This window comes from Tupaia chinensis, unplaced genomic scaffold (assembly GCF_000334495.1).
Source record: "Tupaia chinensis unplaced genomic scaffold, TupChi_1.0 Scaffold000407_4, whole genome shotgun sequence".
NCBI classification, from domain to species: Eukaryota; Metazoa; Chordata; class Mammalia; order Scandentia; family Tupaiidae; genus Tupaia; species Tupaia belangeri.
Window position 1 is genome coordinate 710,802 of NW_006159912.1, and position 15,285 is coordinate 726,086.

Genomic DNA, 15,285 nt, shown 5'->3' on the forward strand with positions numbered 1-15,285 from the left:
TTAGTGTCGGGTGTTTCTGTGATGTGAAACAAAGGGGGGGGGGGGCCCTAGACAGGATTTGTGTTTTCTAGAGTTACTTTAAATGAAATTCTTGTCTCAGAGTCTTCGGATCACCCAGGTGGCATAAATTCAGCCTGAAAACCTGCATAAGGACTTCCTGGTGGTTCTAAATTTTCAGCAGCAATTTATTGACCCCTTTCACTCAGTGCCTAGGTTTAAAATTGTTTATTTTCCTTGCACTTTCCATGAGGAGATTCTATCCAGTTCATCCTTATCTGGAGGGTGTAGGTCTGACCTTTATGGGTAGAGGAACACCTGTGAGACATACAGTCCTGGGATCTGCACAGTGACAGAGACAGCAGGATAAATAGCATCAGCTTAGCATGAACTTTCATGGCTGTATTTCCAGTCCTAAGAAGAAATCCTGATGATTAGGAATGCACTGAAATGTCCCTACAGATAGTGCACTGACATTCAGGGAGAGAGGCTGAAAGAGGAAAGAAAGAAGAGTTCTGAGATCATGGGGCCCAGCAGGTGTGTGACCCTGAGCCATCCCTCTCTCTGAGCCACATCTTTATGTGCCAGATGGAACGTTTCTGCCTGCTTAATCCCCAGGGTAACCTGGTTCTAAATGCCCTGAGGGGGAGATGAGCTGATAGTGGTGAAAGTCCTTTGCATACTTCAAAATACTATGGGACACAAAGCTACTGGTATTGTCATCTCAGTCCTTATTGGCCACACTCCTTCAAAAGAAGAGCAATGGAGGTGGTGATCTCTACCACCCACAAAACCAACTGGCTGGATTGCCATCCTGCTTTTCTCATTCTTTCTGGAGTCTTGACTGAAGCTGAACATTTGAGTTCCCCAATAGAATGAGATCATTATGCTATCAAGGGTTCGTGAGAATCTATGTGAAAATTCTTCCTGGTTCTTAAGGGCCAGAGTAGACTAGATGTGTGTTCTTCCAAAGCTGACCTTATGTGGTTGCTGCTCCCTGTGATGGGCAACTCTGCAGAAGACACAGCCTGACTCTGGAGGCAGTGGGTTGGCTCTAAAGCTCAAGGTGCCACTGTGAGGTCTTGATTTCAGCTCACTTAGATCCTAGAGCTGTAGTTTTTCCAGCTTATAAAGGAGGACTATGCTGTCTTTTTCAAAGAATTTCAGGAAGCATGAAATAGGTACATATTCATGACATCCAAGCTCAGCATAGGCATAAAGATGTGCCCTTTCACTGGTGGCCTCAGCACTAGTAGCTTGCTGGCATGGGGCAGTGCTATGAAGGCTAGGTAGACTTCAAAGGCTACCTAGATTGGCAGGAGATAGGTTCTGAACTAGGAAAATGGTACCAGAGAACAAATGCATAGGGCAAGAGAAGTGAAAATGGGAGAATGGGCAACAAAGTTGCTAACCAAGAAGTCCCAAATCAGCAGGGTTGGCTGTGGCAAATGGGTTAGGAGAGCAGTTCAGATTCAAGACTGCCCAAGCTGCCAAGCCTGGGGCTTCTGAATCTAGGCTATTTAAGGCTAGAGTGGCAGATGATGCCACAGTAGTCTGAATGGACCCCGTGAAGCTTTTCCAGGTCTGCACTACTCTCCCTGAAAAACAAGCAACAAGAAGTTCCATGATCTGACTCACTCTCCATGAAAGACAAATCAATCTGCCTTCCAGCAATTTGCTTGCTTCCAGAGTAAGCCCATGGCCTGAACAGCAAGCAGCCCTGAGAAACACTGAAGCAGTCCCTGAGAAGTGGAATTTATGCCCCACTGGCCACACATCTCAAAGTGGACAAGACAATGAGATTAGAGCATAAAGATACATAATTAGATTCTGACAGGGAAATCCCATTTGTGGTGCTTAGGAGGCATCCCCCAACGGGAAAAATGAAAGTCACGGACCAGCAGACCTTAGCATATGACATGCCACCGGGCATGTAAATCATTAGCTGTGATTAAGGTGCTACACACCTTCTAAGTGGTGAGTGGGAGGAAGGGGACAGATCTCATCACAGTACCCTTGGCCTCTATGTGTCATGGTTAAAGAGGCTGCTCCAGCCCAAGCTGCTACACATAGACCTGCATAATTGTATGGAATCTCTTATTTAGGGATAGTCATAGGGCTGTTGAGATTGCTGTCTGTCCTTTGACAATATTTCCCTTCCCATCCTACCCTGGATGTGAGATGACAGGTCAGGGACACTCAGAGTAGAGGGAAGTCATGGGCTGGGCTGTCAGAAGTTGAAGGTGCTCTGTGCCATAACAGAAGTCCCATCGTTTCTTTGACCACTAAGGGACTTAGTAATCTGGGGCTGGCTCCAGGGCACAAAAGTAACGTGCTGCTCAAGGAAAGCTGATCCTGCATGAGTCAGCAGTTTTACTTCCCAGCCTGCAACACTCTGGGCATGCATGTGAGTGCTCAAGACCCATGGGCTGGAGGATTAGAGGAAAGAGACCTCAGTGTGGTTCAGCCCTATGGAGGGTGTTGTCTCTCTCTCTTTCTTCTCATATGCATGCATATGTACTATATCATGAATAAAGGAAAACAATGTTAAATTTAAAAAGACCTAGTAATTTCTTTATCCATTCATTCATTCATTTAACAATTAATTAATATCCTCAGTGCTCTATGCTACAAGTTCATATAAAAATGAACAAGACACATACTCTGCCCTCTAGAACCTACAGTCTAGTAGAACTAATCCTACCTGGAGGAGAACGGACAAGGCAAGATGGAGGAGGCTCTCCTATCCAGGGAGTCTGAGCCGAGGGTCAAAATGAAGATGGTCACACTAGAAAAGAACAGTTCCGTGTGGAAACATTAACAAAGCTGGGCCAGGGGACAAAGTACATAGCTACATCTAGCACAGATGGGTTTACATGCAGGAGAGGGTGGCAGAGATGAGGCTAGGAAGCCAGACACAAACTAAGATTGGAGGGAGCCCAGAAGGATGGAGGACATGGGGATAGCAGGTGTGGGGAAGGGGAGGAAAAGGGGCCTCAGTGCCTTCTCTACCCCATCACAACACTCAGGGACTCATCTTCCCCTGTGTCTACCTCCCTTTAAAATTAGAATACAGAGTTCTAGCTTGCACAGAAATCTGATGGAACATGAAATAAGAGAGGACTTGAAATCTGATGTGTAGATCATAAAGCAATTCACAGTTCTATCTGCCCTATAGCAGTATAAATATCACATATTTTTAGACAAGATGGAACGTAGAATCATAGGAAAAGTATTAGCGCCATCTTAGGGGGAGACCTGTCTTTGCCAATTCAGATCTCCTGTCTCACCTCTGGGCATGTGTAGTGAGAGTGTGAGTGACTGTGGAGGCACAGGCAGATTCTCCAGGAAAAGGGGCACGACTCCCTTGGCCTTTCATTCTGGTTAATGCTGCGAGTGGAGCCTCCACTGAGGCCTGAGTGACTTCAACATCAACAGTAAACTAAGTTTCACAGTGAGTGAAATGCTCCAGTAGGATTTATATATAAAGTGCTGGTGGAATAAGAAAGAGAAACTGATGAGGGTATAAGGGAAGGGTTCATAGAAGTGGTTATATTTGAGTTGGATTTTGCAGGGTGATTAGGAGTTCATGGAAGAAAATAATAGAGAAGGGTAGCTCAAGCGGAGGGACTTTCGCATGTAAAATTCACAAAGAATGAAGGTGCACACTAGATCTGGGAGTGGCGAGCAGTCCAATTGCTCAAGATAGCCCTTGAGTATAAAGATGAATCAATATCCCATCCATCCCTCAAAGAGATACATTTTGAAAATACTTGGAGAACCTTAAACACAAAGATAAATTGTATAGTCTTATTTTGTAGGACTGATATTTTTCTTTGGATAAAGTTTTTTCATTTTTCATTTTCTTTTTTTGGCTGTAGGGTATGTATGCTTGACAGAGAGAGAGGAGTGTGTGTGTGGTCATGCTGCATGCTGCGTGTTTTCAAGCCACTGTGTCTAGTACACAAACCATGCAGTCAGCCATGGGGCCATGTGGGATCCAACCGCCTTAACCTCCATTCCACCTGCTGGCTCTCCTTGGATAAGGTTGTTTTAAATCGCATGCTGTGTATTTATAACACTCATAAACATTTTCAGTTTCTGCTGCTTTAAGTATCAATTAAGGCTATAACTAATATTTACTGCACATGCTAGATACTCTAGATGATTTATCCCATTTCCCAACCATAAGAGGTAACCACTAATCTTAGACTTCTTCTTAGCTTATCATGACTTAAGGTCATTACACCTTCCTGATCTAAGTAGTAAGCACTATTATCGTTTCCATTTGTAGAATAGGATGTGGAGGCTAACAGACTGAGGTCCTTCTTTGTAGACCCCTTAGTCTTAAAGCCAATAAGTATAGAATCAGGATTTGAATCCAGGTCCATATGACTCCACCTGAGTTCCACTGTACTGTGTGGGAGGGTGCTCAGGGCTGGGCTCTGATGGTAAAGACATTCCTGCAGAGGTGGCTAAAGACCTTTAAGTTGAACTTAACGCCTGCGGTCTTCAGGCCACTTTATCTCAGTCTGCAAAGATGGATCACCTGAAGAAACAGATTCAATACTCTGAGTCCCTGCTAGGAACTACAGAGTTCTAAAAAGTCTAGCTGGAGTGTGTGCAGGGGGTGAGGTTCATCTTGTCAGTGAAGTCTTAAGAGACAGCATGTGCCTGGCCCTCTGCAGAACTGGCCAGAGATCACACAGCCACGGGTTCTGAGAGTTGAAAGGGACTTTAAAGGTCACCTAATCCTCCAGATGGAAGGCTCCTGCCGTGTGATGCCCACCCCTGCCAGGATCACAGGCTTATACTGCAAATGCCACCTAGCCTCTGACCTACTGGTGCTGTGGTCTCAAAGGCTTCAACTGTGCTGCCCAGACACAATGTAAGAGCTGGCCCTGACTTTAGAAAACTGGGAGTTCAGGACCTGCTTGAGTTCCCTTGCTTACTAGCTGTGGACTTCGGACAACTGACTTAACCCCTTGAATTCTCAGCTTGGGCATCTGTAAAGAAGAATTGTCAATGCCTGCTTCACACGGTGATTGGGAGGATTAGATAAAACAATGAAGAGGAGACAGTGCAAATAAATGTATACAGTTGGACCTTAGTATTCTCATGCTCCACCCCCAAAGATTCAACCAATTACAGATCAAAAATATTTGAGCAAAAATTCCAACAATAACAATGAACAATACGACCATTTTAAAATACAAATAAAAAAGAATACAGTATGATAACTATATAGCATCTACATGGTTTTAGGCATTAGAAGTAATCTAGAGATGATTAAAAATTTATAGAAGGCTATGTGTAGGTTTCTATTCCAACACTATGCCATTAGAGCATCTTGTTTTCCACAGGAATCCTAGACCCAATCCCCTATGGATACGTAGAAAAGATTACATATACTAAGGGGTAAAGGAGGATGATGGAGAAAATGATAACTTATAGCAAAGGTTGGCAAACTTCTTCAGTGAAGGTCCAGAAAGTAGCTATTTCAGGTTCGTGGGCCAAAAGGTCTCCATTACAAGTACTCACTCTGCCATTGGAGCGTGAAAGCAGCCACAGACAACATGTAAACAAATGAGTGTGGCTGTGTTCCAGCATGTCCTTATGAATGAGCACTTAAATTTGAATTTCATATTATGCTCATGTGTCACAACATAATATTCTTCTTTTGATTGTTTTTCAACTACTCAAAGAAAATTTAGAAACATTCTTAGCTAGTAGGCTATGCAAAAACAGGCTGTGGGTCAATGTTTGACCACCCCCAACTTACAGATTAGTTTCTATCTTTAATTTCTTTTAAGTTTAGTTATTTTACTTCTTCCACAGGCAAGAAAGAAAGACAGAGATAAGATCTAGCACCCCCAACAAGGTTTCAATGCCACAATCCACTCCCAGCCTTTAGCCAATGCTGGATCATGAGCACACCTGTGCCCCAGGTAGTCAGGGAAGTCTCAGAGTGAACCTGGAACCTTCCCACATGGGTCAGCTTTCTAGAACGTCTCTTTTGTCACTACACCACCATCAGGCCCCATGGGTGAGTTTCTTCAGCATTACAGGAATCCCTCGTGGGCATGAAGTAATTATGCTGAGATAACACAGACACTTGCATGTCTTCTGGGAAAATTTCCCTCAGGTCCTGTCTGATAGGCTGGTCGTTTCTCTGTAGATCCCAGTCATTACAGACGTCCCATTGCACTCCAGCTGTTTGCTGGTCAGAGCCTAGAAGCTTGTCCAACTTGCTTCTGCAGAACTTGGCACTATGCTGGTCACAGGAGATGCACAATCAATTCTCCCACAGAGATTGCCTATGCTTTTACAAATTTCTAAATTTCATTTTCAGAAACTTCCAGAATGCTGCACATCCTTCCTTTGTTGCCAAGATCCCAGTGATTTTTTAAATTCATTTATTCCTTTCCTCCATGAGCAAGACAGTCAGAGTGAATCATTTCCAAACTTAGTTGTGGCCAGTGTCAGGCCCTGCTTCTCAGTAGATGGCTGAATCTGGACTCCAGCCAGATTCAACTGAGCCTCCTACAAGTAGCCTGGATCTCAGAGAAGAGCAGCCCTGAGACTGCCAGAGTGAACCCCCCTACCCCCCGAGGGCTCTAAGAGGCAAAACTTCAGTGCTATGACTTGAATGTGTTCCCCCCAAATTCATGTGTTAAAGTTTGACCATGACAGTATTAAGAGATTATAAACTTAACATGACTATAAATTTCAGAGCTGGAGCCTCTGGGAAGTGACTGGGATTGGATGCAATCATCAGAGTGGGGCTCCCATGAAGGAATCCTGGTGGCTTTATAAGGAGAGAGACCAGAACAGACAGAGGCAGACAGACACACATGCAATCTCTTGCCACATGACGCCTTGCATCACCTCAGGACCCTGCAGAGAGTTCCCACCAATAAGTCCTTACCAGATGTAACTCCTTGACCTTGAGCCTCCAAACCCATGAGCTAAATATTTATTCTTTTAAAGTGATTAAGTGTGATAATCAGTTGTTAGCAACAGAAAAATGGTCTAACATACCCAATCAGTAGTGGCTATCCCTGAGAGCGCATTAGGAAGACTCATTCCTGTTAAGGTACTCTGGCTGTGCAGTCTTCCCTGGGGACCTTGTTGCTCCTCTGAGCCCCGTACTGCTATGGTTGATAACCAGGTCAGGCCTCCCCACTCTTAGGGCTGAGCTGACACTGCTGGGTAACTCAGCCCATCCCTTCAGCTGAAATGGACCTCCAGAAGGACCAAGCCTCCTCCCCCATCCATAAAAAGAAACAAAACCAAAGGAAAATCAAATGCTGTAATAAATGCAGACCACGTTCTCCGAGCCAATACTGAGACAAAGTCTATTCTGCTGCCTGTCACTTGAAAAGTAATAAAGCAATAGTGAAGTGAGTTATAAAAAATAAAAAAATCAAACAATGAATCCTGAATCCTGAAGGAAGGTGCTGTTGGGAGTTGGGGCAGAAATGATGGGGAACTTGGCAAAGCAACCTTCTGAAACAAGTGAGATCCTCAGACACTGCCTTCCTGTAGGTTCACACCCCACTAAGCAGTGGAGGACATGTAGAGGCTAAAACACAGGGAGGCGAAGGGTCAGAAAACAGCCACCTGAGAGGTAGGTTAGGAGTCAGGTCCCGACAGGCTCATGGCCCTCTAGTCTGGATCAAGTGGTTTCTGGGGTATCTGCATGGTCTGGGATGCAGGGTAGTTTTGAAGGAGGCTCTGGCTTTCCCCACAATCCTACTGCCTCTTGCATTTTCTTATGGAGAGAAGAAAGTGCTGTCCTGCTGACACCAGCTCACTGGCCGCTTGGCAATTACATCTCTTATTATAAAACTGTCAGTTAACAAATTGATCCTCAGAGCTATGATTTAGTCTCCCATTTGTCCAGGCCTTCTATTCATTAGAAGGCAACGAGTTTACAGTGAGAAAAACCGGATCGTGAATCCTGATTCAGTGGCAGACGAGTCCAATGCCGTAGGCTCCTTTACTTCTCAGGGTATCCATGTTCTCCACTGTGAAATGAGAATAGCAAGAACACCTGTTTGGGAAGGTTATGAATTCAATAATAATAGTCGTACCATTTCTTGAGTGCATACTATAGAGTAGGCACCATGATACATAATTTATATATTAATTCTCATATTCACAACAACCAAAAAAGTTGGGACCTGTTATCCTTCCCATTGTAGAGAGAAAAAAAAAACTGAGGCCCATTAAGAATGAATATTTTGCTTAAGATCCCACAGTATGTAAGAGGTAGAATGGAGATTCTAATTCAGGCTTCTCTGACTGCAAAGTTGGCTGAGCTGGAACCTCTGTTTTCTTTGCTGTTACTATGGCCCCAGTTCCCATGGCTGGTCTCTTTCTCTAAGCTAAGGGAGAAAGCAGAGTCATCAAGATGATGCAACAGCAGACCCCATACCTACTCTTCTCCCTTCTATCTTATCAAAAAGATTCCTATTTTATTCACTAGTACCCTCACTATGTTTCAGGGAAGGGGAATGCTGGTTACCCAGGTGTGGTGTGATCAGTTTATGCAATCACATCAAATTGCACTCACGTGAAAAATTCACTTCATGCCACTGGATTGCATTTTAGGGTGCAAAGTTGTAAAAAAGTGAGACACAAGCATAGTGATGTCTTTATTTTATTTTATTTTTAAAGAGATTATAGGGCATATGCACTCTCCAGAGAGACAGAAAAAGACAGAAAGTGAGAAATCACCCCACAGAGGGGATGACCACACCGCAATCCCTTCTCCTCCATTCTCCTCTTAGGATTTTGGGCACACACATGCACACGTGCCTGGTATGAGTGTTAGCCACCGAGTCCAGGACTCAAATTGTGGTCAACTACATGAGAGTTCAGTGACATAACCATTATGCCATCTTCTGGTCCCCATCATAATGTCTTAAAGTTACTTTCAACTGTGGGAGGGAGAGAGAGGAAGCAAGAATGGCAAATGGTTATTGATGAATAAATCTAGGTGAAGAGAGAACAGGTGCCCATTGTACTATTCTTCCAGGTTTTCTATAACCTTGAAGTTTATCAAGTCAAAATAAAAAAGGGTGAGGGGGAAGAGGGAAGAGATGCAAGGAGGAGCTGTGTCCTTCCCGCCTCTGGGTGATGGGTGAGGATGTAATTTCCAGGGCTATAACATGTTGTGCAGTGTGATCTTGGGCAAGGTAACTCACTGAAACTTAGCTTCCTCATCTGGAAAGTGGGAATAAGAATAGGACCTTTTCTGTGATTTATAACGTTTAAGTCTTATCTCATTGCCTTTAGTCAGTATTTTGGGCCTTTTATTTCAATCACCTCAATAGAGTTTCATTTGGTGTTTAATATAGGGTGATAATTTGAACTACCTTTTATTAGATGCTGTGATCACAACGTTATATACATTATCTGTAATCTTTCTGACAGACTCCAGAAGTTGAATTGAATTTGTCTAAGGCCACAGCTTGTAGGTGATAGACTCAGGATTCAAATCCTGGTCTGCTGTATCTACTTGGCTGCTTGCCCTCCACCATCTGTAGCAAAAGAAATGTAAATCAAGGCAATATATAAGCCCTGCTAAAAAATTAAAAATCCATGAGAAGGATGAAATAACATCAGGTTGGTGAAACTGAGGAAGTTTAAAAAAAAAAAGGTTGCAATGTGCTAAACCCCCCCAAGTGGGGATGGACATGGGAGAGGCCAGGTTTCCATATGGAGGGACCATAGTGGGCAAGGGCTCAGACAAATGACTGTGCTGCCCATTTCTGGGGATTATAAGGTAGACTGTGTTGATTGGGGTAAATAACTGGGTTAGGAGTTAGGAGCAAAAAATGAAAATGTAGGTTAAGAGTCAGATGATAAAGGGCTCCTGACCGCCAAGTTTTGGAACTTAAATTTCATTGGCTGGACAGTGGGGCATCACAACACCTTCCAGTCTACATGAAGTAGAGATGGGTTTTGGAGTAGTTTTCTGTGTTCAGAGTATGTAGACAGAATGATTAGAATGCATTCGATAAGAGAATGTAAGAGGCTGGGTGGAAATATCTGAGAGGCACTAAACAAAGCCACCTACCTATGTTACTTCTTTGGAGAAACTTAGTGACAGAGGTATAAATAAATTGTCCAGAGTCAATGACCCAGAAAGAGCTAAGGCACAGGTCAGATGCTGTACAGTGGTAATGCAACTGGGCCCACATGGGAAAGGGCCTGGGTTTGCATCCTGGGACCTCCCTGAGCACACTGAGCACCAGGCATACCTGCACTCGTGATCAAAACTGGGGGTGGAGCATGAGAGGAAAATCCTGTTAGAGGTGCCTGCTTCTCTGTTGCTGTATGTCTCTCCCTGTTTCTGTGTCTCTCTCTCTCTTAGAGAAGAAATAAATTAACTTAAACAAAAGAAGAGCTGAGATAGCTTTAAACCCTTGTCTATTTGATCCCATGGCCCATTCTGCCTTGTGGAGGTGGGATGAAGCAGTGGTCTGTGAGGAGCTAGGCAGGTCTATACCCTTCTCCTGGATGGAATGAGGGAGAATGTCTGAAGTCCACAGGCACGTGGTTATCTATGGCCTGATCTCGCACCCAACATGTTCAGGGCCAGTGGATCTGCGTGCACTCACGACCTTGTAGGTGTGGGACCCTCCCTGCCTTGCCCTCTGCTCCCTGGTAGCCTGATGCCTAGAGCTAGGAGCAAGCTCTCAATCTCATCCCAGGGCATCCCAGGAGGCTTACCTCGACACAGTGAGCAGAGCTCCAAGGAGCAGAAACATCTCTGTTAAAGCAAAACATCATTAAGATGAGAAGAGGCAATGTCTCTAACACCCACACAGTGCCAGTGGAGCTGTAAAATGTGCCTCAAAATTAGACGTGGGAAAGAGCGTCACCAGCTCTGGCTGCTCATCCCCAAGGACAAGGGCAGCCTCATTCCCTCCGACTCCTCCACCCCCCTGCTCCACCACAAAGCTGCAAGTGTTTTGTCTGAGTCTATTTGAGACATCTTATGCAACAGAACTTCATCTCTGAGAAGAGACCGTTTGCTTTCTTTCATACAACATTTGCATTGTCAGGCAAGTTTCCTTGACATGCAGCCTAGTTTGTGCCTTTCTTGCTTATAAGAACCTTGAAGATTCCAAGGGGATATGCGCTTTAAGAAGATGTTCAAAACCTTGAATAAAATAAAACTTTCTTCAGTGGGAAAGTATTGAGTCCTAACTTATCACCTTGTACCTGAGAGGCAGGGCACGGGGAGGGGGGGGGAGTTCTTCTCCACGTTGTAGTACACTTTCTTCCTTAACGTAGTCGGGGGGTATTTCCTCCATTTCACAGATGAAGAAATGGAGACTCAAAGACACTGGTGACTTGATTATAAAAGCCACACTGAAATGAAATGGGAGACTTGGGTATGTTGACTTTCAATCTAGAGCCTCTTCAGTAGCACCCTCTAATCATCCCTGATTTAGCCCCATGGGAGAAGCCCTGGGCCCCCTATGAGCTTGTTAGTAAGTTATCGCTGCTTAGTTTCAAACCCACCCCTCTCTGTACTGCTCTGTTTGGCCAGGACTGCAAATTTTACTTCCGCTTTGCCAGCTGGGTCCAGCTCAGTTTTTGCCATTGGGGGCACTAGAGTGAGGTTTCCAGATGGGAGGAGAATGGACTTCTCCCAGTGTGCTTCCTGGCAGTTTCAGCGTTGCTTCTGTTCCCATAAGCAGCAGCCCAGCAGTGCTTCTTCATCTTGGCAGAGGCAGCTCCTTCCTAAAGCAGCAGCTGAACTCTGTGCCTGGTTTTGCCAACACTTGCAGAAACAGCTGCATGCACCCGTTCTCCAGTAAGATACCAGCACCAGCTATCAGGCACTCTCTTCTCCGTGGTCAAATCCAGCCCCACAAGACCCCTTCTCTGGGCTAAGAGACCAGCACCAGCGGAATAGTATCACCCCTCAAAAGTCTGAGCTCCTGTCCCACAGCTTCCCTCCTCCAAGTTTCTACAGTTTATTAATTGCAGCTATTTCCCTTTTTTTCCTCAGCACAAGAGGCAGTGGCAGATTCCTGCAGTTGCCACTTAAATAGTATCTCGGTGCTCTCTTTTACTATTTCAGTTACTTGGTTAATGAATTTATACCTAGATAACATTTTCTATATTAAATTTTCTCTTTTCAAATGACTGATGCAGTCCCTATTTCCTGAGTGGCCACTGACTTCAGGCTAGAACTGAAGGTCTGCAACGAGCCACAGACCCATGAAACAAGGCAGAAACTCATGGGTAGAGTGCCTAGCACAATATAAGCCTCAAAAAATAGCTATTGGATGAAAAAAACAGCATGAGTAGTTGAATAAAGGAAGGCCTGGGTGGCCCAAGCAGGGAATTCATCAGGAGACGCAGTGTGAGGAAGTACAGCCATTCCTCACTGAGTGACATACCTGTTTCATGACCACTCAGACTTAGACTTCACTTGGAACCCCCCAGTTCTTCAGCACAGGGAATCCCCTTTCTCAGTCTGTGTGAGTCTTGGGGATCTGCTTTCTCAGTCTTTGTCTCATTCCCACAGTCAGTTGGTATCTACTATAGGAAGCATTTGCAATCACATAAAACTAGCTGTTTCATTTATAAATTGGTAGTTTATTGTGCACCCATAGTAGTATTCAGAATAAATAAAAATGGTTACACTGGATTTATACTATTATGCTGTGGTGTCTCTTGTCACTTTCTGGGGCTTAGCTAATGGATGCTTTTTATGTGGATAGAATCACATGATTCTAGTGAGTATCACATGATATCTATGGAAAATGTATACCCTAGGGTACCATGACACACCATAAGACATCTGTTTTCAAGTGTTTCACTTATCAATCAACCAATTCTCTAAACAATCTAGTCCTAGGAATAAAACTTGGTTGTTAAACAAGGAGTGACTGTAATGAATGGGTAACATTTCAGGAGCTGACCTTGGAAAGGCTGTCATAAGGCCAGGATGGGACTGTGGCACAATCCTTAGCCCTTTGGATAATCAGAAGCATCTGACATTCTTTAACATTGACATCAGAGCAGATCTTGACCTCTATCCCAGCCAGGTGAGCCTCATTTAGGTCCTAGTGGTGAATGGTTGCCCACCTCTGCCATCAGGGAGACTTTCAGAGAGAAGCAGGGGACAGCTGCTTCTATGGCCACCTAGCAACTTCTGCCTTGGGTGCTTACTTCGGTCTAACAACCAAAATAATGGGGGTTTGCTAGCTCTTCTTTCTGCCAATCCCACAGAGAAAGGGTGAACATGTGGAAAAGGATAAGACAGTACCTGAAACTAGTCTGGGGTCTGAAACAACCTCCACCATACCCCTACTCACATGTTCCCCATTCCTACACATCCAAAGCTCTGAATTTGATTTATTCTCTGAGCCAAGTATATTCCTGGCCTGTAACCCCAAGCACAAAGGCTTAGAGGAAAAGACAAGCAGATATCTTTGGGAGACCGTGGAAGGTAGAATCTAGCCTGGCTGGTGCTGAAGGGCTGTTGAAGATTTATGCAATGGGCTCCTTTTTCTTTTTTTCTTTCTTTCTTTTTTTTTTTTTTTTTGAGAGGTTTTTGCCATAGGGCTTGTGTGCTCGCCAGACAGACAGAGAGAGACAGAGAGACAGAAAGTGAGAAGTCACCCCCTAGGGGGGATGGCCCCGCCACAATCCCTTCTCCTCCATTCTCCTCTCAGGATCTTGGGCATGCACGCACACGCGCCCGGCGTGAGTTTTAAGCCACCGGGTCCGGGACTTGAACCGCGGTCGACTACGTGGGAGTCCAGCAACATAGCCATTACGCTAACTGCTGGTCCCAGCAATGGGCTCTTGATCTGCTTGCAGAACTAACATTCACTCCTCAGTCTTCTGGTGACCACATACAATGTTTCCTTTGGGGAAACTCCACTCTCCCACTTTTGATCTCTGCCTGGGCTGACTACGCCGCCCGCACCCAATCTAAGGATAGGGATATGATCTGGCCTGATCTATAAGGAAATTTCACCCCTGGATGAGGAATGAGCATCTGACAGGAGTGGGATAAATGCAGAGTCAATCTGAAGCTTCTTAAGAAAATTGCTTAGAAGGGTCATTCTCTTTCTGCTGTGGAAACTGAGGCAGGGAAGTGTGGCCTGTAACTGCCAGCAGCCATCTCTGCCACTGCATGAGCACCATCTGGGAATGGACTCAATATGAAGGGAGTAAGAACAGAGATGAAAAGGGACATTTGAGTCCCTGGGCCAAGCTCTGTCTGATCTTCCAGTACTTGAACAGATATTTAAGGGGTCCTCAAAAAGTTCACGCATAACATGTGCTGCGAAGAAACTATGCACAGCTTTCAAATTTTTCTTTGCACCAAAATTAATTCCACTTTTCCATGAGCTTTTAAAAAATTTTTTCTCATTTCCATTTTTTCTCAAACCACTTGTGCACACATGGATGTGAGTGAGTGGCACACCTAAATACTCAACTGAAGAGCAGTTCTAGACATTAGAGCTGTGGAGAAACACAACTAAACCCTTTGAAAGCTTTCTCTTGTTCTCAGGGCAAAATTTAACCTTCTTAACGGTGGTTTCCGAGCCTACAGTGGTCAGGATCTTGTTGACATCTGCCATATCACACAGACTTTTCCTTTCAGTCTACATTCTGGCTGTAATTAACTCTGGGTTTCTGAAATGTGCCATTGTTTCCTGCCTCAGGCTCTTATGCACACTGCCCTCGTTCTGGAACATGCTTTTACTAGGCTAATTCCTACTAGTCTTCCAAATACCAACTCACATGGTCAGGGAGGTTTTTTTTTTTTTTTTCTCTTTAAATTTATTTATTTTTTACATTAGTTCACTATACATCATTACAGCATACCAATGAATTTTCCATCCAAAATACACTGTATATTGGCTCAATCAAGCATATCAACATACATGTAATCAGCAAAGAATTTTCCATTTCTTATGTCTTGTATACTTTGTTTTGCCATCCTTTATTCCCTATCTGTCACCCTCTGCCATGTCTCACCCTCCTCCCACACTGTCTCTGGTATCTAAGGTTGCTTTCTATACCTTTCCCCCCCCATTTAATTGATTTGCTAATGAACTTAATTAGTCTAAATATATCCAATAGCTAACACAGCTGATATATACCTATACATGAACCCAAGTCTGACTTTAGGCATAAACCTCAGTGAGTAGAATGAACATACTATAAAGTAGTACCTAGCTGGGGCTATATAGTTTACTGCAGTCATCAAATATGCATTTTTTAAAAATTTTGATATGA